Below are 21,452 nucleotides of genomic sequence, written 5' to 3'. Positions count from 1 at the left end.
CAGAGCTTGCACAGGGGACTACCTTTACCTTTAAAAAAACTTACCTGAAAATGATGTCAAAGAAACTAACCAATGAGGAACACAAACAATGAATCAGGGCAAAACGAAAAGGTTTACAACAACAAAAATGGGCATATTTAGCAATGCACCTATGAAATAGTAAGAGTATGAAGTCAACTTGACTACAGATACTCTGCATCCTGTTTACAAAGCCATATGACCATATGAAGCTACCTTCTACTGAATCAGACCCTTGGTCCATCAAAGTCAGTATTGTCCACTCAGACCGGCAGCGGCTCTCCGGGGTCTCAGGCAGAGATCTTTCACATCACCTACTTGCCTAGTCCCTTTAACTGGAGATGCCAGGGATTAAACCTGGGACCTCCTGCATGGCAAGCAGATGCTCTACCACTGAGCCACAGCCCCTCCCCTTTTGGTGATGGAATGGAATAAAGCAAAGGAAGACTATTGTACACAGTCACATTATACCAGCAGGCAAGCATATTTAAAAAAAACTAGCACGCTCTTCCAAACACCTGGCTTTACAGAAAAGTCAAGAGATGTCCTGAAGAGAAGGCACAGAAGTATGTTGCTATTGATTAAATTATTGCCAGCCTCTTTCCAAAGATAGAAACTGTGGTAAAGCTGTTTCCCCAGGAATTTCTCCATGTTGCCTGCATGAGTGTCATGCACCTGCATGCTCAGTCGGTAAGGCTGCTATTTTTCTCTTACTTGCTTCACACCGAGAGATTTCCAGCATGCTTCCCTCCTACACTGCTATTTTTACCCACTTCTGATCAATGCATTTTTAAACATCCACAAGCCTTGAGAAAAGTCAGTAGATAACCGATTCATTTCAGATAGGGCTTACCTTGCAAGGCATAACTATCCTCTAACGGCTCAAACAGAGCCACAGCGTAATGGGTGCATCTTTTATGATACGGAGGGAGGCCTGGACCAAATTAGCTCAGACTGACAACTAGTGCCCCCAGAACAGAGGAGACAGGACTGGCAATCAGAGATCAAAGCAAAAAGATCTGATAATATCCTTTATGTAATATCTTGGAATATAGCAGGATGGTTCCCATGCTTTGCAAGATCCCAGGACAATCCCCTGCGGAGCCTGAACCCTGATATTATTATGGTGCAGTAAACCTGGACTTTGGAAGATTTGGAATTGAATGGGTACCACTCTTATAAATTGAAGGCAGTGTGGGGTGTGGGTCCAGGGAGAATGAAGGGGGGTTTGGGAATTTTAGTGGCCAACTCCCTGGAAGTCAAAAGTATAGATCTACCCCCCCTGGAGCAGATAGCCATGGCAGTTTTGATTCAACACCCAACAAAATCAGTCTTGCTTATTAACGCATATCTACCTCCCAAGAAACGGAAAAATGAAATCAAGGAAATTTGGTCAGCCCTAGAGGGTTATGTGACCTCCCTCGCTTTGGATAATCCAGAGGCCTTGGTTATTCTAGGGGGGGATTGTAACGCAAGAATATGGAGAGATGATGCTTCTTTTTGTGCAAAATTTAAATTGGCATCGGAAGATGGGGAGGATGGGCCCACAGGCACTCAGTTTGCACGGAACTCTAAGGACAGTGGGATCAACTATGCAGGTTGCTGTTTGGGCCATATGGCATTCAGGACAAATTTATATGTACTAAATGGAGCTACTGCCGGAGATCATCCCAGAGAACTCACATATACGTCTGGTAACAGGGCTAGTTGTATTGATTATATTTTAGTAAGCAGCCCTGTATTACCTCTAGTTAGGAGCCTTCACATTCTGCCCCATTTGGAGGGGGACCATTTACCGTTACTGTTACAAATTGGAATGCCCTTTGGGCCTACATATCTTGATATGAAATATCCTGTACAGTTGCAAGCTCCGAAAGAGATGGGGTGCAGAGTAAAGTGGCTCCGATGCTAGAGTCAGATTTAAAGGGGGTTCTAGAGGAGGAAAATTTAGATTACCTTATATCAGTATTTTTGGTTCCAGATGCAGGCCAGGATATATTGGCTCTTTATGAAAGCTTGATTCAAAAACTAAAAATGCATTTAGTTAAGAATGAAGGGCCCAAGAGGCAAAGGTCATGCAACACTTCAAAATCCTGGTTTGATAAGGAGCGCCTTGAGGCAAAAAGAGTTAAGAGAAGCATATAACATCCTTAGGAAAGCCAAAGGGGCAGACAAACCAGTGATACTCCAGTCCCTCTCCTCTCTCAAGAATAGATATAAGAGGCTGATAGTAAAAAAGAAAAGAGAGGAGGTGAAGGCCTCGTGGAAAAGGGTGATACAAGCAGCAAAAGAAAAGAACTCGAGCCTTTTTTGGAAATTACCGTATTTTTCGCTCCATAAGACGCACTTTTTTCCTCCTCAAAAGTGAGGGGAAACGTCCGTGCGTCTTATGGAGCGAATGCCGGCTGGGTGCGTGCGCGTCGGGACGGCACAAGCCAGCATTCCCCGCCCTGACGGCCAGCTGGGAGGCGGGCAGGGCTGCACAGAGCGAGTCGGCGCACGCGCCCAGCCAGCTCTTTGCGCCTTGCCCACCTCCCAGCTGGCCCTCAGGGTGAGGAACGCCGTCTCGCGCTGTCTGGACGCGCATGCGCCCAGCCAGCTCTGTGAGCCCCGTCAGCTGGCGGGCGGGGTGCACCGAGCCGGCTGGGCGCATGCGCGTTGGGACGGCGCGAGACGGCGTTCCCCGCCCCGACGGCCAGCTGGGAGGTGGGAGGGGCCGCACAGAGCCGGCTGGGCACGTGCGCCGGCTTGCTCTGTGCAGCCCTACCCACCTCCCAGCTGGCCGTCGGGGCGGGGAACACCGGCTCGCGCCGTCTCAACGCGCACGCACCCAGCCGGCATTCACTCTATAAGACAAGTTTTTAGAGGAGGAAAACAAGATTTTTTCTTGTTTTCCTCCTCTAAAAACTAGGTGCGTCTTATGGAAAGGTGCGTCCAATGGAGCGAAAAATACGGTAACTACAGGTTCCAGCAGGAGACATTTCTCTCCAGTGGACCATTTGATTTCACCCAACTCTTGGGCCGCCCATTTTCAAGGAATGTATGAAGACTCCATGCTTGACAGATTTAAGATAGAGATTTCTGATTTACCACAATGGCTCCCAGTGTCTACCAGGGAAGTTAAGTGATTGATTGAACAGCTGAAGAGAGGAAAGGCCCCAGGGATCGATTGCATTCCACCAGAATTGTTGAAAAATAATGTGGAATGGTGGGCCCCATATTTGGCAGCATTCTTTACGTATTTAGACTTTACGTATTTAGGTCATATTCCTAAGGAGTGGGGCACAGCGGTGGTTGTTCCACTTTACAAAAAGGGCAAAAGGGACGACCCTGCAAATTATAGGCCAATTAGTCTTCTAAGCATAATTAGCAAATTATACGCCAAACAACTTCCAGAGAAATTTAAAAGCTGGCTAGATGATGAACAGATCATTGCCCAGGAGCAGGCCGGGTTTAGGGAAGGTAGATCTATGATTGACCACTGTTTGATTCTGCAGCACCTGAGTGAGAAGTTTTCCAAATCAGGGTCAGCATCATTGTTTGCTGCCTTTATTGATCTTGAGGCGGCATTTGACTCAATATCCAGAGGCAGATTATGGATGAAACTGCAAGAGTCCACAATGGATTAGAGGCTTTTGTTTTTAATGAGAGCCTTATATGACAACACCTCCCTAAGGGTGAAATGCAGTAGTCTAGGGCACTTATCCAGGGTGGTGCATACCTCTCCAACTCTCCAACTCAAAAGGAGTAATCATGCCTAGAATCAGGATGCATTGATTGTCATCTCTGACAGTTCCAGCCTGACTTCTTCCTCTCCAAAAAAGGATGCAGGATTTTCTATACATTTTCTATACATAGGCATGTCTGCTGTGAATCAATTGCAGAACATTCTGACTTGAAAAAAATGGCCATGGAGAAGCCCTCGAACCAAAGGATTTAAAGATACAGGATATATACCACACATGCTTCATTTCTCAATCCTGCTCCTGTGTTTTCTCTTGTATCACCAAAAAAAACTAAGCACAGTGGCAGCCCTGTGGAGATGCTGAAAAGCATTTACTTGTGTAGGTATTCCCTGAGCTCATTATAACAGTTAAATTCCATCAGCCAATAATTTATGGTATCTATAGACGAATGATGTACAGTCCAAATAGCAGCTATGCCAGAGTACAAATGCAGTGCATACATGGTCTGGCAAACTTTTAAATGTTATATAGCTTTAGAGCGTGTTCTGGAGGAAGTACAGGATAGAGAAAGCATCCTGCAGCTTCTGTAAAGTTCTATAAGCTCCTATGAACTGACCAATAGCCTTCAAGGTGGTACAAGACAACTGACAACCAATTGGTACCGATGTGGTTACTGATGTACGTGGGGTAGGAGCTGAGGTGTCTTTCTCGGTTTCCTACCTCTTTTTCTCTCTCCAGAGAAAGACTGAATAGACCTAACTTTGAGTAACATTTAGAGAGAGAGCGCTCCCCTAAATTTTTTCAGAATAGGAACCAATCCCAGGACTTATGAGGAGACATGCTGCAATTTTGACGTCTCCATCAGAGTAGACATGAGATGAGAGAGTAATCCAAGAAGGGCATGAGTTGGGACAAGTGGTTACAGGGAGCCTGTTTAACTTAAATGCTGGCAGGTATCAACACAGTGTTGCTCTCCAAGGCGTATCAAATGCTTGTCATGCCCATCAGTGGTTAGTAATAGGACTGTCAATTCGGTTCCATCCGACATGAAAAACAGCCGAATTACAGCAATTACACTGGCTACCAACCCACTCCCAAGCCCAATTCAAGGTGTTATTTTTGACCTTTCAAGCTCTACATGGGTTGGAACTGGGGTATCTGAATAACCATCTTCTCCCATATGTTCCTGCTTGGGAATTAAGATCACAGGGAGAAGCCCACCTGACTGTCCCATCAATCAGTTTGTTTGGTGGGTACGAGAGGGCCTATTCAGTGGCTGCCCCACAATTATGGAATAACATCCCCAGGGACGTGCAACTGGCCCCCTCACTTTTGATCTTTAGGAGACAGTTGAAGATGGTTTTATTTAGAACTGCATTTGGTTAAGTTTACTAGCAGTCCTGAATTGTGATTTTAAATCTTGCTTTTTATGTATTTTATTTTACGTATTTTATCTACATCTCAAAACACACCTCAGAGGTCTGTCCATGACAGGAGCAAACTTATCTTGTGCTCACATGCTCTCCTGCAGAATGCAGTTGAAGGATTCCAGGTTCAGGTTTCCAGATTACAGGGATGAAACAAATTCCAATTTGCTCAGCTGCCTACATTGGAGTTGAAGCTTAATTTAAGGCTTCCCAAACCAGACACTTCTTAATCATCCTCATGGCAGAGGAACAGGGGGGAGAGAGGGTGACAGCACAAGAACAAGCTGCATTCACGCCCACCATGGAACACCCTCTGTTTGTTATGACATCTGAATATAGCCATTAGCCAATGTTTCCTGGTACCTGTGACATGCTATGCTTTGTTCATTCCTCTTATTTGATTTGGCCCACTGTGTTTGTCATGAAGTCATCAAATGTGTTACAAATGATCGGGTGTCTTTAAAAAAAAAGAGTTGTAATAGATAACCTTTAGTACATTCCAGTTGTGCATGTCTATGATTCTAGGAAACAAGGTGCTTAATTTATACACTGGAGTGACAGACAAAAAAAAATGAAGTGTGCATTACCCAGTAAACCCAATTCTATTTACTAATTTTACTGTTTCTGCCATCAGAGCTGAGTCATTAATTAATGGGTTCCATTAGCCATTCCCCGAGTTATGTGCACATAACAAATGAGCCCTCTTTTGGCAATGCGGATGAACCAGATGAGAGATGCTTACTTTTCAAATGTGCAGATAAACCTGCTGGCATGGATTGAAGCTATGATGGGAAATGCTGGAGAGATACCAGTCACCCTTATTTATAATTTTCAATAAACAGGGCTTGCAAACAAGCCCTCGGATGGCTTCAGTTACAGCACAGCCCCTTACACTGATAAGAACAATCCATATTCCAGCAAATAAATAACTGCCTGCTGGTATCTGATGCTAAAAAAAAAGCACACAACAAACAAACAGCACTAGATAAGAGCCACAAAATGCATCATGAAAGTTATAAGAACAGGCTTGAAACAAGAATAATTAGAAGTAATCGTGGGAGATATTCTTGATCAAGACATTAGGGCTGTCGATTCAGTTTGGCCCGAACCGAAAAACAGCTGAATTTCCCCTGATTCGGCAGTTTTTAGTTCGGGACGAATCAAACTAAAAAATGGCGGGAAAACGGGGGAGCCGAATTCAGCGAGTTCGGGAGTTCATGAATAAATTCTGCAAATTCAGGGCGCAGTAGCCTAACCATCAGTAAGCAGCATTCTCCCCCCGCCAATCGGTGGCCAAGCTGGGTCTTCTTCTGGCCAATCAGTCAGGATTGAGTACTGGAGGAATCAGCTGCTGCGTGGCCTGGCCAGGGAGAGAAAGAGAGAGAAATCCTCGTGGGGGGTGCGTGTGCACATTCGCTCCTTTCCATGGCTGCAGGGGGCACATTTTTGGGGGTAGAAACCCCAAACTTTCAGGGGAGCTTCAGATGAGCCTTCTTAGGAGACCCCCCAAGTTTTGTAAACATTGAGTCAAGGGTTCCCGAGATATGGGCTCCACCCCTTTTCCCTCCCCCTTTTCCATTTCCGTGGCTGCAGGGGGCGCTTTTTTGGAGGTGCAGTCCCCAAACTTTCAGCATAGCTTCAGACAAGCCTTCTTCAGAGACCCCCCAAGTTTTGTAAAGATGGGTTCAGTGGGGGCAGAAATATGGGCTCCCCCCTTTTCTCTTTCTGTGGCTGCAGGGGGTGCATTTTTGGGGGTGCAGCCCCCAAGCATTCAGCATAGCTTCAGACAAGCCTTCTTAAGAGACCCCTCAAGTTTTGTAAACATTGGGTCAGGGGGTCCCGAGATATGGGCTTTCCCCTTTTCCCTATTGGGATGAATGGATCACCCGATCCTGTGTGCATCTCGACAGCGGCAAATCCAAGGCAAAACCTCCCATGCTTAAACGGAATCTTCTTGGATTACCCAGTCCTCCTCCCACCCCTCCTGATGGAACAGAAGACAGCCACAGTAAGACCCCTTTGGGGGCTTTAATCTATAATTTTTCTCCTGTGTGTGTGTGGGGGAAGCAGAGTCTGTGTGTGTGTGGGGAGGGAGCACTTTCTGTAGGTGGGGGGAGGAAGCCAAAGGGGGCTTTAGCCCATTCTGCCTGGGGTGTCTGTGCCCCCTCGAGTCTCTCTCTCCCTGGTTTGAGGGGAGGCTTCAGTTGTGTGTCCTCAGGATTTCCCTCATTCATAAGATTGGTTAGGAGTATTTTGATGCTTGCTCAAAACTGGTTTTCAAATGGTGACTTAAAGAATGCATTTGCCTGGTCCCGACTCGAGTCCGATGCAAAAGGGGAAATTCCACCCCCCTCCTGCTCATTATGCATAGCTAGCTGCCTCTGTCCCTTTCCATGGTTTGCAAACTCCCAGGTGTCAGGTGTTGCTTTGCATGGTTGCAAACGTGTTGCTTTGCATGGTTGTGTTGCTTTGCAGTTGTGTTGCTTTGCAATTGTGTTGCTTTGCAAACTTCTTCGCACCTGCCCCGCCCTTGCTCCCCGCAGCTCAGCTGTTTGTCGGGGCTGGGAGCTTTGTGCGTCGATGGCAAGCTCTGCTATGAGATGCACATTAAGGGTGGGGGGACCCCTTTTGGGGCCCATATCTCAGCCCCCCTGACCCAATCTTTACAAAACTTGGGGGGTCTTGCAAGAAGGGTCCTTTGAAGCTCCTCTGAAAGTTTGGGACCTCTACCCCCAAAAATGCCCCCCCGGAGCCGCGGAAAGACGCGGTTGTGTTTTTAATGGCTGTATTCGGCCAAATTTTTTCCCCGAACTTTGAATTCACGCCGAATTGCACGGACCCGAAGCGGGGGAGTTTGGACTTTGACATATCCCAAATCCAGATGGGCCGAATTCGGCCGAATCCGAACTATACTGATTTTTTTTCCCAACAGCCCTACAAGACATGTCCAACAGAAACGTGATCTAAATCTAAGAGGTATTTACTACACCTCCTCTCCTTCAGAAGCCTCTAGGAACAACAGCAATCTCTTTTCTGTTTTGGAATCTCTATTTGAAATATCTTTATTTTTAATTTTCCTTGATAATGGAAAGGACAGATGACTTTGTGTAAACCTTTGGTCAAGTTTTTGGGCTGTCAACGCAGCACACTTCTGAAAAGGCAGCTTTAATATAATAGCAAAGGAGACATCAGTATGAAAATATTCACAGACCCAAAACATATGAATAATTTCAGATTGACATTTTGAAGTATATTTTTAGACAGGACATGCTGATTTAAAACAAAACACTTTGCTCAGTCTCTGTATTTTCATTTATTAAATGTCACAGTGTCAACTTCTCCATGCATGAAAAACAGAAAGGTGCTCTTTCATTTTTAATTAGAGATCATCAATATTTGACGTAGGTGACCAGGTTCCATGACAGACTGGTGTGTAGAGTGCCACACTCACAGCCACGCACGACCCTCGATCTTGAAGCCTTCCCCACCCTTGGGAACTCGCTTCCCACCAAGATCCACCTAGCCACTTCCTTGTTTGATTTTTGTTTGGCAGCTGAAGACTTTCCTTTAGCACAGGGATAGGCAACCCTTATGGCCTCGGTGCCGAAATAATGGCAGCATGTACCTGCAAAATTATTGATGTGCTAGCAAACAAAATGGTGGGTAGTGTGATGAGAGTTGTACTTGGCAAGACAAACTGGAAGCAAGCTGAGCCCCGAGGCGCTGCCAACAGGAAGAAAACCAGCCCAGACCACCAAGCAAAATGGTCTGGCATGCTGCTGTTTGGCAGGTGTGTTAGGAGTTGCTGAAGCACAGCACTGCACATTATTGAACGGCTATTTATCAATTGTATTAATTGTATACTGAAACTCAATTTTTGTGTGTGTGTCTGTGAAAGTGTTGCATCTTTTTGCTGTTAAAAAAACACCCTATCGTGACATTTATTATTAGGGTTGCCAGGTCCCTCTTTGCCACCGGCGGGAGATTTTTGGGGTGAAGCCTGAAGAGGATGGGGTTTGGGGAGGGGAGGGACTTCAATGCCATACAGTCCAATTGCCAATGCGGCCATTTCCTCCAGGTGAACTGATCTCTATCGGCTGGAGATCAGGGATAATAGCAGGAGATCCCCAGCTAGTATCTGGAGGTTGGCAACCCTATTTATTATCGTTATGGTATTCTTATTGGTGCCCTGACTTGGACAACCTGGCCTAGCACAGTCTTTTCAGAAAGTAACTCAGGGTCAGCCCTGGTTAGTAATTGGATGAGAAACCTCCAAGGAAGTCCAGGGTTGCTATGGAGAGGAAGGAAATAGCAAACCAACTCTGAGCATCTCTTGCCTTGAAACCCCTATGGGGTTAGAATCATAGAATCATAGAGTTGGAAGGGACCACCAGGGCCATCAAGTCCAACCCCCTGCACAATGCAGGAAATTCGCAACTACCTCCCCCCTCCACACCCCTAGTGACCAGAAGATGGCCAAGATGCCCTCCCTCTCATCATCTGCCTAAGGCAGGGGTCCTCAAACTTTTTAAACAGGGGCCAGTTCACTGTCCCTCAAACACTGTTGGGGGCCGTCCCCCCCGCCCAAACGGGAAGGCAAAGAAAAGTTAACTTGCGCCCAGGCAAAGAAAAGTTAACTTGCGGCAGGAGGACGTGCCGCCCCTCCCCCAGGTGCCTCTCCATGGCCGACACTCCCCCCTTCGCTGGGCTGAGAGACCCCCCCCCTGCCGCCGCCGCGCACCCTCCTTTCCTGCCTCCTGGAGCGGGAGGTGGGCTGGGCTGGCCCCCTGCTTGTCAAAGAGCGCCTGAGGGGAAGGGGGAAGGGCGCGGGAGGAGGCCGGCGGGAGACGGGGGTCTCTCAGCTCTCCCCTCCCCAGAGGCGCTGCCACCCAGGCCCCCCGCGCGGGGGCCCCAGCGCTCGCTCACCCGCTCGGCTTGCAGGCAGACGGGGATGTTCTTCTTCCAGTCCGGCATGGCTCCTTCAGGGCTGCGGCTTCTGCGGCAGGAGGAGCAGCGGCAGCGAGGGGCACATTGCAGTCCGAGGCGGCACCTCCCGTCCCCCGAGCCACGCGCGCGCCTGAGGAAAGGAAGGCAGAGACGGCAGCTCCCGGGTCGGCGCAGGTGTCGCCGCTCCGCGGCTGCCACCGATGCTTTATATGGAGAACGGCTGCCTTAGTTTGGGGAAGGGACGGGCGCGACAGCGGCTCCGGAGGGAGGAGGGGGCCAGGTTCAGGACCCTAACGGGCCGGATCCGGCCCGCGGGCCATAGTTTGAGGACCCCTGGCCTAAGGTCACAGAATCAGCATTGCTATAAGTCAGGGTTGCTATAAGTCAGCTGCAGCTTGACTGTACTTTCCTTACTTTGTTACTGGTATGCTGTGAAACCTCAGAAAACTTTCTTACATCCTAAATTAATCCAGTTGGTTCAATTTTTGACTACTAACAGTTGGGCAGACTGGACTGGCCTAACAAATTAGTTGCGACACACTTGAAGGAACCAAGACAGCAAGAGCCCTAAATGTCCAAAGCAACCAGGAACTCTGCCCAAGGACATGAGACTGGATCCTAACTCCTCTTCCATTTGTGAAAGTCACAGTTCTGCTCGTGTGTGAGCAGGGATCTGCAGGGGTACTTACAGCCCCCATGTTACACCCTATGCCACCTTCTGTGCCTATGTTACACCCTATGCCATCCTATGCCACCTTCTATGCCACCCTATGCCTACCACCACTGCATTTCAGGGAACACAAAAATTACGGGGGGGGGGTGTTAGTCTGTAGAGTTTATTGTTTCCTGACTCCTAGATTTGGCCTGATGAGAGAGAAAAAGAGGGTGTAGTTGAAGATAAGGGGCAGTGTGTTGCCTAGGGTTGCCACATCCCTCTTTGCTACCGGCGGGAGGTTTTTGGGGTGGAGCCTGAGGACTGCAGGGTTTGGGGAGGGGAGGGACTTCAATGCCAAAGAGTCCAATTACCAAAGTGGCTATTTTCTCTAGTGGAACTGATCTCGATTGACTGGAGATCAGTTGTAATAGCAGGAGATCTCCAGCAAGTACCTGGAGCTTGGCAACCCTAGTGTTGCCCTATTAACTAATATAGGCTTTGGAGGCGGGGTGTAAAAAAACCCGAAGGGATCCATGACAACCCATGTAGATCTGACTTTTATTTTTTTGCCTTTTAGAACAAGAATACTTTATTTGGAAATATGGTGGAGGGAGGCTGTTTTGTTTTGTTGTGTTTTTCTGCTGTAATCAAGCCTCTGTTTGTGTCCCCATATAATTAGTTTCGCTCCAGATGTATTATGCTCTTACTATTGAGTAAGTCTCATTGCACTCAGCTGGACTTACTTATGAGTCAACAACAGGCTTTGGGGATTGCATGCCAAATCTCTCTACCCCTCCCCCATAAGAGTGCCTGAGATCATTTTTCTCCCCCCGCCCCAATTTGGTTTTTAACATTTGGTTTTGAATAATTTCAAGGACCATGAAAGCTTGCGTACTGTGCTGTGTTGTTTTGGTTGATATTAATAATATTAATAAAAAGGTATTGCATAGCTTTGATTTTTAATGCAAGATTTAAAAAAAATCCTATACCACACTCAAATGTGACTTCTTTTCCATGCAGCCCTTTTATATCTATTCAGAACCCTATACTATTGAAGATGTGCCTGAAACCCTTTATTGTAATAATATTTGGCAACAGTTAAATTGCAGCCCAAAAGCCCATGAAAAGCCCAAGCTTCAAGCAGAGCTAGAACTTTGAATGTAAAATCCTAAATATTCATTGGCTCACGCTGTTGCTCATATTTTAAGAGCTGTTTTGGGCATGAATTTCTATTCATTCCAGTTTTCCTTCTATCCATTTCTCTTCTTTTTCATCCCCAATGTCTTCTTGGGGGCAGAGGCCTGACTGAAGTTTTTTCTGCTGAATTTTATGCCGTAAAGCGCCATTTCCATTTATGCTGCAGTAGTAATATTACTTTATCATCTGCCTGTGAGATGGCAGGCTTCTTTAAACCATAAAAGCAGGAGAAGTATATAGAAAAAGACAATTTGCAACGATTTTTTAAAGTTTATACGGTTGGGTCAAGGCCCTAAGAAGGATTAGGATCCTTACAGTGCACCCCTGTGCAGAGCTGCTCCAGTCTAAATCCACTAAACTTAATGAGCTTAGACTGGAGTAACTCAGCCTGGGATTGCACTGTAAGAAAAGAGTTCCCCCAGCTTCATTGTGACTTGTCAAGCCAGTGATATACTTATTTACTTGGAAGTTAACAAAGTCCAGTAGGCTTTGTTTTCAAGTAACCATACATAGAATTGCAGCCTGCAGCTTTTTATTAACAAAACCTATTACTATTATGCAAAGAAAATAAATTCGGTACAAAATTGAGAAGGAAGCCCAACATGATAGTATTGCCTAATGGTTGGAGGGTTGGGTGTGGACAGAGGTGGTTGGAAGGAGTGGTGGCGGTCAGGCATTTTCCTCTTCAGAGAATCAAGTATGACAGCACACAAGCTGAACCAAGGTAAGAGACTCTTCTTAAGTTAATTTAGATGTTACCTGTTAAGAAACTAATTACTGTGCTTGAGTGTACTTAGTATTACAAAGGGCAAGGATGGGGACAAAAATAAGAGTTCATTTTCTCTGGCTCTGCCCACCGTTTGCTGCTTGCCCTCCACCCTACCAGACCTACTAGACACCTGGCATCACCGGATTCCACATAGTGAAGCCTGCGTGAGAACAAGCAAAACATTAACAGTCCTGGGTACAGACAAATAGGGCAAATGTAAATTATGGTTTCAAATTAGAATGCAGCAAGACTGACAGTCTCACAATAGGGTTTTCAAGGTGAGAGACGATCAGAAGTGGTTTACCATTGCCTCTGCCTGTGCAGTACTAACCAGGGTTAGCTGCAGTTAAAGCAGTTGTAAGAAACAAATCACTAGGAGCGGATGGGATATCAATAGAGTTATATCAAGCTGCAGAAACAGAGTCCATCAAAATCTTAATAAGAATATGCCAACGAATATGGAAGCAAAACAATGGCCCACAGACTTAGTTTAGTTTATTGATACAGTCTGTTTGACCAGCCAAAAGTTATACATAAAATTATCTGACTTAATAAAACTGCAAAACTAATATAAATTGCAAAATTAAATAAAAGTCTAATGCTATTAAAATGTAAGATTTTAAAACAAATCACAAGAATTAACTTAGCATCTTAATAGTTCTAAAAATACAGCAAAGTTAAATATTTTTTTCCATTCTATTTTTGTGAGTTTTGATTGCAATGGCACAGAATTTGGCGGTTGGAAGCGAAAAGTGTGGAGTTTCACCCATCAGGAGCCTCTTAGTCAGGAATTCTACTGGCTTATTGGGGAAGGCCCACAGACTGGAAATTGTCAATCTACATTCCGAATCCAAAAAAGGAGCCATCAATGATTGCAACAACTATTGGGCCATTGCATTAATTTCTCACACAAGTGGAGTGATGCTCAAAAGATTACAACAAAGACTGTTACCATATAGAGAACGAGAAATGCCAGATGTTCAAGCTGGATTCAGAAAAGAGAGAGGCACAAGATCATATTGCAAATTTATGTTGGTTACTGGAACAATCAGGAAAATTTCAGAAGAAAATTGGCTTGTGTTTCATAGATTACAGCAAAGGTTTTGACTGAGCAGTTCATGAAAAGTTATGGTTGGTTTTAAAGCAAGTTTTAAGACAAGAGGCTACCGTTAGGATAGAATATGGAGAAACAGCATGGGTTTCAATCAGCAAAGATGTCTGACAAGGATGTATTTTACATCTCTATCTCTTCAAACTATATGCAGAACATATTATAAGGAAAGATGGATTAGACTTACCGTATTTTTCGCTCCATAGGACGCACCTGACCATAAGATGCACCTAGTTTTTAGAAAAGGAAAACAAGAAAAAATCTTGTTTTCCTCCTCTAAAAACTTATGGAGTGAATGCCAGCTGGGCGCGTGCGGGTCGTGACGGCGCGAGCCAGCGTTCCCCGCCCCGACGGCCAGCTGGGAGGCGGGTGGGGCCGCACAGAGCTGCGGGGCCGCACAGAGCCGGGTGTGCGCGTCGGAACGTGCACACGCCCAGCAGGCATTCACTCCATAAGACACACAGACATTTCCCCTCATTTTTGAAGAGGAAAAAAGTGCGTCTTATGGAGCGAAAAATACGGTAGATGAAGGTGGAGTGAAAATTGTGGGGGGACATTAGCAAATTGAGATATGCAGTTGATATTGCATTAAAAAGGTAAAGGTCCCCTGTGCAAACACTGGGTCATTACTGGGGGTGACGTCACATCCCAACGTTTCCTAGGCAGACTTTGTTTACGGGGTGGTTTGCCAGTGCCTTCCCCAGTAATCTTCCCTTTACCCCCAGCAAGCTGGGTACTCATTTTACCGACCTCAGAAGGATGGAAGGCTGAGTCAACCTTGAGCCGGTTACCTGAAACGAACTTCCATCGGGATCGAAAACAGCCACCTGAAACCAACTTCCGTCAGGATCAAACTCAGCCACTGGCAGAAAATAGTGAAGACTTGAAATGACTACTGATAAAGGTTATAGCAGAATGCGCCAAAGCAGAATTACAGCTTGATAAGAAGACAAAAGACAAAAGACAAAAGAAATTACTGGGGAATTACACAACATTAAGGTTGATGATAAAGAAATTGAAATTGGTCAGGATTTTCAATTCCTTGGCTCCATCATCAGCCAAAAAGGAGACTGCAACCAAGAAATCAGAAGGAGATTAAGACTAGGAAGGGCAGCCATGAAGGAGCTAGAAAAAAATCTTAAATGTAAGGATGTGTCGCTGGCATCCAAGATCAAGGTAATACATACTCCATTACTATGTATGGCGGTGAAAATTAAACAAGAAAGCTGACAGGAAGAAAGTTGACTCATTTGAAATGTGGTGTTTGAAGAGAGTTCTACAGATACTATGGACTGTCAAAAAGACAAATAAGTGGGTTCTGGATCAAATCCAGCCTGAATTCTCCCTATAAGCTAAAATGACTGAACTGAGGCTATAGTACTTTGATCACATTATGAGAAGACAAGAGTCTCTGGAAAAGACAATAATACTAGGAAAAGGCTGAAGGCAGCAGGAAAAGAGGAAGACCATGAGATGGATTGACTCAGTCAAGAAAGCCACAGCCCTCAGTTTGTAAGACCTGAGGAAGGATGTTAGTGATAGGACATTTTGGAGGTCATTAATTCATAGAGTCACCATAAGTCGAAAGCAACTTGATGACATTTAACACACACACAAAACTGACAGAGGTGTTATCATTTGGGCTTTGCCAGCACTTGTATCCCACATTTCATTCATATTTGTTTTAGTCTTTTGGGCTGCAATGTGTAAGATGATGAAAAAGAGCAACAACTGAAATAAAAAAAATGGATAGCAGGTTTTTGTTTTGTTTTTGCGATGATACAAATTCCATTTTGGTAAAATCCCAGATCCCTTGTCAGGCTCATCCACTTCAACACAAAAAATACATTTTCCCTTCTGGGCTCTCTCGGTGACAGAGACACTCTCTAAGCTGAGACCTAGAGGTTACACATAAGATTGGATTTCAAAAAGGAAACTTTGCTCGGAGTTGTGGCTGAACAAGTCTCATTATTTTTCTTTTTTTTTCCCCATATGGCTTGGCTTTCCCATCCCCACCCACTTCATACTTTGCTCTGACAGTGGCTCATTGTCACTAGGAAGCAGAAATGATGACAATAAAGGTCTCTTAAAGTGTCAGAAGTATTCCCCGCCAGCTACTTTCATCTGACCGTATTGCTATTGTTCACCACTGAAGTGAAGAAACACTAGTGAAAAATCCAAAGGAACAGTGTTGCTATCAATCCCATTACTCCAAATATTGGTTGTAGTGTGGTTTCCATGACAGACTGGCTCAGAGCTCCACTGTGGACGAAACAGCATAAAAGGAACCCCTCATCTACAGAATGAAAATCCATGGCAATCTGCTAGAAAATAAGAGCTTTATTGAAACCTCTCCAGGAAACAACAGGTTTGCTTTCTTTGTTGAAAAGATACCATGCTATTTGCTAATGCTTTGCACAGCAATAGATGAAGAAGATAATATTTAGATAGCAGGAGAAATAAATACTCTCTGTGATGTCCCATCAGGTGTGGACTCTATTTGCAACAGAATGAGGCTAGCCAAATCCCTGACCTCTTTCCCCAGGACCAGAAACGAACCAAAAGACCAGTCATGAAACTACAAAGTTTTTCCACTGCCTTGTTCGCCTCTAAAACTGGAAAATACATACATATTACCTGAAACATTTGGCACAGACACACAGAAAATGGCATAAACTAAAGACTCACAAGGTCTCATTCGAATAAGGGAAAAGCAAAAAAAGGAAATGAGAGCATCTGAATCAAAAAAACAAACCGGCAAAATTTGACAGCATCCCTACCTGTAGCAGGAGCAGAGACCATCACATACGGATACACAGGGCAGAGACTAATCTGTTTCCTTTAACATGGATTTTAAGAGTATCCCTACCTCTCCTCTGAATGAATCACAACACTAGAATACAGATAAAGTCACACAGAACAATATGATTCACATCTAAACAACTATACCATACCCTGAAACTGTTGACATTGATTATAATAATATTCCTTTTCAGGACAGATCAGAGGTGTTCATATCGGCTTCTGGGAAACTCTAGGGTATTGCAGAAACTTTCCAAGGCTTCCTAAAGCACAGGAGTAGTAAGAGTGTGCCAACTTCTCTCACAGATAGCTGGCCTACAATGATAACCTTCCATAGGAGAAGAGTAATTTGCTCTGGATCACATGTTCAATTCAGCTTGAAAAAAAATAAACTGAATTTGTCCCACACAACACTTAGGGGTACCAAAGACTGATGTGCAGAGGTTCCTTCGTAGTCAAGTTGATGTAGAAAAGGTTCAATTAACATAGAAAGTTTGGAGTCCACAGGATTAAAGCACTGAGAATAGGGTTGCCATGTCCCCCTTCGCCACCGGCAGGAGGTTTTTGGGGCGGAGCCTGAGGAGGGTCGGGTTTGGGGAGGGCAGGGACTTCAATGCCATAGAGTCCAATTGCCAAAGCAGTCATTTTCTCCAGGTGAACTGATCTCTATCGGCTGGAGATCAGTTGTAATAGCAGGAGTTCTTCAGCTAGTACCTGGAGGCTGGCAACCTTGAGAACCATGCAGCAAATGGCACATTACTTTTATTTTATCAACTTTAAAAAAAAAAAACAGAAAATACTTTACTGCTGATTCTGTTTTTTAATATCAATTTTAAATAAAGCTGCAAAAAACAAAGCAGAGAAAGGAAAATACACTGGTTGTTATTAACAAATATGCACACCTATCAGTTCTATCCCAGTTGCCTGGCAACACGCAGAAGGCATTCCAGAGAGCAAGAGATAGGTAATTTGACAAGTGAATTAATTGAATGCTTCCTTAGTGGAAACTTTAGGTGGCTAATGTGGAAACTACAAGCCAGGTTAACTAACCTAACATCAATATCATGTGGTTAACAGCAACAAAAAACCTGTTGAAACATCTTACAAAATAAGATGGAAGGGCAGAAACACAAAGTTATTTGTGCTGTAATCAAGCAACTGAGTACAACTTAATTTCCAAACTAGGTTTATCTTAAACAGGCACAAAAACTGCTGTATTACTGGTTTGTTCAGTTTCTGCCTGGTCTTATGATAGCAATAAATAGCCTGTTTGGTTAGCTTGCAATAAAACTGAGTAGGAGTTTTACTTAGATATAAAAAGGTATTCCTTACAACAGTAAACTGTATAACAGTGGCAATGAGAAAACCTAGCAATGATATCCTATGGGGAAATTGGGGGGGATGGTGATCCAGAAAATGAAGATTGGCAGTAGTATGCTGAAAGATTAGGCCACTATTTGATGGCAAATGAGATCATCTAGCAGAACAAACACAAGGCAATTTTTCTTGTTGCCTGTGACTGTAAAACATACTCCCTCTCGAGGCATTTATTGCAAGCCAAGAGAGAAAATTTTAGCAGTACTGCAGAAAAATCTTAACAGAATAGTATACCCCAAAGTCTAACATTATTGTAGAATGTTTTAAATTCCTTAATAGAATGAAAAAGAAGTCTAGTACTGAAAGTGTAGCTGCACTCAAAAAACTATTCATTTCACAATGTCCTAGTGGATATGTTGAGAGAGAGGTTTACTAATAAAGGATGAGAAAATTCAGAGGCCACTGGCAGAAAAAAAAACCTAGCCTGGGCCAAAATGGTTGCCAACAGCTAAGGAAATTAGGGTTGCCAGCTCCAAGTTGGGAAATTCCAGGAGATTTGGGGGAGGGGAACCTGGGGAGTGTGGGGTTTGGGGAAGGAGGGATCTCAGCAGGGTATAATGCCATAGAGGTCACCCTCCATTTTCTCCAGGGGAACTGAACCCGTAAGTCTGAACATCTGTAGTCTGATCTTTGTCATCTGGAGATTAGTTGTAGCTCCTGGAGATTTCCAGGTGCCACCGGGGGTTGGCAACCCTAAAGGAAACAGCAGTAAGGAGCTTAGCAGATTTACATCTATATTCTAAAGAAACCCTGATGGATTCTGTAACAAACTACAAAACCCACAACAAAAGGTTCAGGCCCTAGAAAGCTGCTTTTATCATGGAGAAGCTCATTCAGCCTCAAATGTGCATGCACAAAATGCCATAGATTACATCTAGCTGTGTCCAGAGGAGCTACCAGAAAGCACAAGGTACTAAAAATATAAAGGTGATAGGTGGAAGGCTAGTGATCTAGACAGGGTTCCCAGGCAATGCCTGGCAACTGGAGGGAGGGGTGGAAGGAGCAGCAGCATCCCAGGATAAAATTAAATAGAAAAGAAGGCCTTAGCTACTTACAGGAAGTTCTGAGTAGGGGTGTGCATTCTTATATACCCAAACAGAAAACATGCCTGACAAATACCTTATCAGTATTTTTTAAAAATATTTTCAGGATTTTTCGGAAAACTGAAAAAATGGTCCTGAAAAATCCTGGAAATGTTTAGGATTTATCAGGAAGCTCGGGAATCAGCATTTGCAGGCTTCCAGTGACTTTTTCCCCTTTCCCCCCTTTTCTTCCCTTTGCTGGCAGTCGGACCCTCGTATAGATACGGGGGGGGGCTTTATGGAGCAGATTCTCTTTAGCCTACTCCCCCCAGGCCTGGGGGGGGTTCCACAGAAGCGATCGGGATCCCGTGACAGAAGCTGCGTCAGGCAGGTTGGATCCACTGCCAGAGTACCCCTGGGTTCCCCTGGGCATTCTGCACATCACTATTCATTCTTCTGGGCTTGCACTGCCACAGTGGCTCTGGATTCTGCTGAGTATTAGTACACTGTCATTAGTTTTACTGGGCTTGCAAAAGTGCCCCCCCCACTTTCAGTTTTTCACTCCAGAGATTATCTCGATGGACATTAGTCCTGTTGGGTCTGCAATTAGGTCTGCTGGGCTTGCAAAAGTGCCCCCCCTCAAGTTTTCACTGTGGAGATTCTCTAGTTTAACATTACTTTTGTTGAGCTTGCACTGCCAAAGTGGCATTAGGTGCTGCTGGGCTTGTGCATATTGCAATTGGTTCTGCTGGGCTTGGAAAATTCCACCCCCTTCAGTTTCTACTGTAGAGATTTTCTGGTTTGAGATTGGTTCTGTTGGGCTTGAACTGCCACAGTGGCTCTGGGTTCTGCTGGGCATTCTGTATATTGCAATTTTATCTGTTGGGGTTGCAAAAGTTGCCCCCCCACACACACACACACACCTGGAGTTTACACTGCATAGATTCTCTGGTTTGGTTTTTGGTCTGTTTGGCTTGGCACTTTGGATTGTTGTTCTACTGGGATTACTGGGTTAAGAAATGGTTCTGTTGGTCTAGTTGTGTTTGGTGACTGCAGCTTCAAAAACAACCCCACAGCCACTCAGAAAGTTTCTCCATAGGTAATAATGGACCCCCCAAAATTCAGATTCCCCCAAACCCCCAAATTTGAATACTATATTGTTACTGGAATTTGGGAATACCGGGGGGGGGGGTTTGGTCTGATATATCCAAATCCAAAATATAGATTTTTTTTGCACACCCTTAGTTCTGACTGTAGAATTCCTGGCAATTCCTAGAGCTACCCAGAAATGACAAGGGTAGCTTTAGCAATTGTCAGAAACTCTATGGTAAGATTTTTCTCCACAGGAGGAACGCACACACCCCTTTGCCCCCAGTTTTTACTAATCCATCAGTTGAGCATCAGCAACAAAGGAAGAAATGGATGAGATGATTCAGACTGCTCAATGGGAGGAAAGTGGAAAATTACAAAATGTTCGTAAAGTTAAATGATCAACTCATGAACAGAGACCAAGCACTTCAGTGCCATTGATTAAGACACTTATTCGCAGTATAAAGGAGTCCACTAATAAAAGCAGGAGTGATCTGCAGATTTACTCTGGGGAAAACATGTCACTGTGGGTTCCTATAAAGTAGGGCTGTTGAATTAAAAAAAATTCGGTATAGTTCAGATTCGGCTGAATTCGGCCCGTTTAGATTCGGGATATGCCGAAGTCCGAACTCCCCCACTTCGGGTCCATGCAATTCGGCGGGAATTCAAAGTTCGGGAAAACAATTCGGCCGAATAAAGCCTTTAAAAACACAACCGCGCCTTTCCGCGGCTCGGGGGGCATTCTTGGGGGTAGAGGTCCCAAACTTTCAGCAGAGCTTCAAAGGACGTTTTTTGAAAGACCCCCCAAGTTTTGTAAAGATTGGGTCAGGGGGGGCTGAGATATGGGCCCCGAAAGGGGTCCCCCACCCTTAATGAGCATGTCTCAGCAGAGCTTGCCGCCCACGCACAAAGCTCCCAGCCCCGACAAACAGCTGAGAGGTTTGCAAAGCATTGCAACAGTAATGCAAAGCAACTCGACTGCACAGCAACACAACCTTGTAAGCAACACCTTTGCAACTGTGCAAAGCAATACCTGACACCTGGGAGTTTGCAAACCATGGAAAAGGACAGAGGCAGCTAGCTATGCATAATGAGCAGGAGGGGTGGAATTTCCCCTTTTGCATCGGACCCGGGACCAGGCAAATGCATTCTTTAAGTCACCATTTGAAAACCAGTTTTGAGCAAGCATCCAAATAGACCTAACCACTCTTATGAATGAGGGAAAACCTGAAGACACACAACTGAAACCCCCCCTCAAACCAGGGAGAGAGAGACTCGAGGGGGAACACACACCCCAGGCAGAACCGGCAAAAGCCCCCTTTGGCTTCCCCCCCCAACAGAAACTGCTCCCT

General features: G+C 45.0%; 1 protein-coding gene and 1 non-coding gene across 2 annotated transcripts in view; both read right to left on the bottom strand.

Annotated features, from left to right (window-relative positions):
• The window catches only part of SORCS3 (sortilin related VPS10 domain containing receptor 3), a 564,006-nt gene that overhangs the window by 498,471 nt on the left and 44,083 nt on the right, over positions 1-21,452 (bottom strand). The window lies entirely within an intron of this gene.
• On the bottom strand, positions 355-426 carry TRNAG-GCC (transfer RNA glycine (anticodon GCC)). The gene has a single exon. It is a non-coding gene; the product is annotated as a tRNA-Gly (tRNA).

This window comes from Euleptes europaea, chromosome 5 (genome assembly GCF_029931775.1).
Source record: "Euleptes europaea isolate rEulEur1 chromosome 5, rEulEur1.hap1, whole genome shotgun sequence".
Lineage (NCBI taxonomy): Eukaryota > Metazoa > Chordata > Lepidosauria > Squamata > Sphaerodactylidae > Euleptes > Euleptes europaea.
This window is presented reverse-complemented; position numbering and strand designations above follow the sequence as displayed.